The 2386-nt window shown below is 48.6% G+C and overlaps 1 pseudogene; it reads right to left on the reverse strand.

Annotated features, from left to right (window-relative positions):
* Nucleotides 1-760: 760 nt before the first annotated feature.
* LOC105463554 (keratin, type I cytoskeletal 18 pseudogene) lies at nt 761-2017 on the reverse strand (annotated as a pseudogene).
* Nucleotides 2018-2386: the final 369 nt, after the last annotated feature.

A 2386-nucleotide genomic window follows, 5' to 3' on the forward strand; every position in this document is an offset into this window, starting at 1 on the left:
CTCCTGTAAGTAACTGCAATCCTCCATCTGACACCTGGAGCCAAGAGCATTCTGTAGGCAACAACTGCCTACCTGATTTAATACGCAAACCAGCATACAACTTGCTTGCTCTCAAAGACATGTCAGTATGATATCTCCCAAACTCTCCCAAAGATAATCTTTGAAAATAACAATGATGCCTGGGTGCGATGGCTCTTGCCTATAATCCCAGCTATTCAGGAGCCTGAGGTAAGAAGACGGCTTGAGTCCAGGAGTTTGGGGCTGCAGTGAGCTAAGATCATGCCACTGCACTCCAGCCTGGGTGACAAAGTGAGACTCTGCCTTTAAAAAAATTAAAAAATTAAAAACAACGATGATGTTGGTGATGATAGTAAAAGCAGACCTTTATTGACCTCTTATAATATGTCAGGCTTCACACTTAATGCTTTATAGCATTTATAGTTTTTTAAAATTTAAATTTCACAATAATCTTTTTTCCCAAAGAACTTTATTTTTTATAATTTCAACTTTTATTTTAGATACAGAAGGTACCTGTGCAAGTTTGTTACATGGGTATATTGCATGATGCTGAGTTGGGAGTATGAATGATCCCATCACCCAGGTAGTGAGCACAGGACCTAATAAGTAGTTTTTCGACTTATGTTCCTCTCCCTCTCTCCCACTCTAGTAGCCTACAGTGTCCATTGTTCCTATCTTTTTTTTAACCTCTGAACTTTTTATTGTCCTCCTACTCTCCAAAGGGTCCCCTGCTTCTGCTGGCTTAATATCTCAGAACTTTGGTGTGGTTGGTCTCAGACACCACTTTGCCATCCACTATCTGGCGGGCGGTGGTCTTTTGGATGGTTTGGATGGAGTTGCTGTCCAGGGCATCACCAAGGTTGAAGTTCTTGCCATCTTCCAGCAGGCGGCAGTAGGTGGTGATCTCAGCCTCCAGCTTGACTTTGATGTTCAGCAGGGCCACCTATTCCTGGACCTAGCGCTGTCCCTCTGCCCTGGTCTGCGCCGGCTCAGACTCCAGGTGCAGCAGGATCCCGTTGAGCTGCTCCTTCTGCAGGGCGTAGCGGGCCTCCACCTCCCTCAGGCTGTTCTCCAAGCTGGCCTGCAGATTTCTCATGGAGTCCAGGTCGATCTCTGAGGACTGGACTGTACGTCTCAGCTCTGTGAGCATCATCTCAGCAGCTCCAACCTTGGCGGACTGTGTGGTGCTCTCCTCAATCTGCTGAGACCAGTACTTGTCCAGTTCCTCTCAGTTCTTCCAAGCCAGCACGTCATATTGGGCCCGGACGTCTGCCATGATCTTGGCAAGGTCCTGAGATTTGGGAGCATCTACCTGCACAGTCAACCCAGAGCTGGCAATCTGGGCTTGTAGGACTTTTACTTCCTCTTCGTTGTTCTTCTTCATGAAGAGCAGCTCCTCCTTGAGAGCCTCGATCTCTGTCTCCAGCTGCAGCTGAGTGACATTGGTGTCATCAATGACCTTGCGGAGCCCATGGATGTCACTCTCCACAGATTGGTGCATGGCCAGCTCTGTCTCATACTTAACTCTAAAGTCATCAGCAGCAAGACGGGCATTGTCCATACTGTCCACCGTATTTGTGAAGAGCTGAGCCCTCAGGTCCTCCATGGTCTTGAAATAATGGCTCCAGTCTCTGACCTGGGGTTCCTTCTTCTCCAGGTGCTCCTGGATTTTGCTCTCCAGCTTCCGATTCTCGGTCTCCAGGCCCCTCATCCTGTCCAGGTAGGAGGCCAGGCAGTCTTTCAGGCTTTGCATGGTCTCCTTCTCGTTCTGGATGCCTCCCATTCCTGCTAGACCCCCGGCCATCCCCGTGGCCAGGCCCCTGGACCTCATGCTCCCCCGGAAGCTGGTGGAGCGGGACACGGAGATTCGGGAACCAGAGCCCCCCACGCCTGCATAGAGGCTGCCTGCACTGCTGACTGGCTGGGTGCCATAGCTGGGCACCTGGACAGAGCCCCAGGACCGGTAGTTGGTGAAGGTGGAGCAAGTGGTGAAGCTCATGCTAACCGGGAAGGAGAGTGAGAGGACAGGACTTAGGCTTTGTCGATGACCCATTGTTTCCATCTTTATGTTCACGAGTAACCAATGTTTAGCTCCCACTTATAAGTGAGAACATGTGATATTTGGTTTTCTGTTCCTGAGTTAATTTGCTGAGGATTATGGCCTTCAGCTGCATCCATGTTGCTGCAAAGGACATGATCTCATTCTTTTTCATGACTGCATAATATTCCATGGTATATATGTACCACATTTTCTTAATCCAATCCACCACTGATGGGCACCTAAGCTCATTCCATGTCTTTGCTATTGTGAATAATGCTGCAACGTACATACAAATACATGTGTCTTTATGGTAGAAAGCTTGATTTT

The sequence above is a fragment of the Macaca nemestrina genome, chromosome X, assembly GCF_043159975.1.
Source record: "Macaca nemestrina isolate mMacNem1 chromosome X, mMacNem.hap1, whole genome shotgun sequence".
Taxonomy (NCBI): Eukaryota; Metazoa; Chordata; class Mammalia; order Primates; family Cercopithecidae; genus Macaca; species Macaca nemestrina.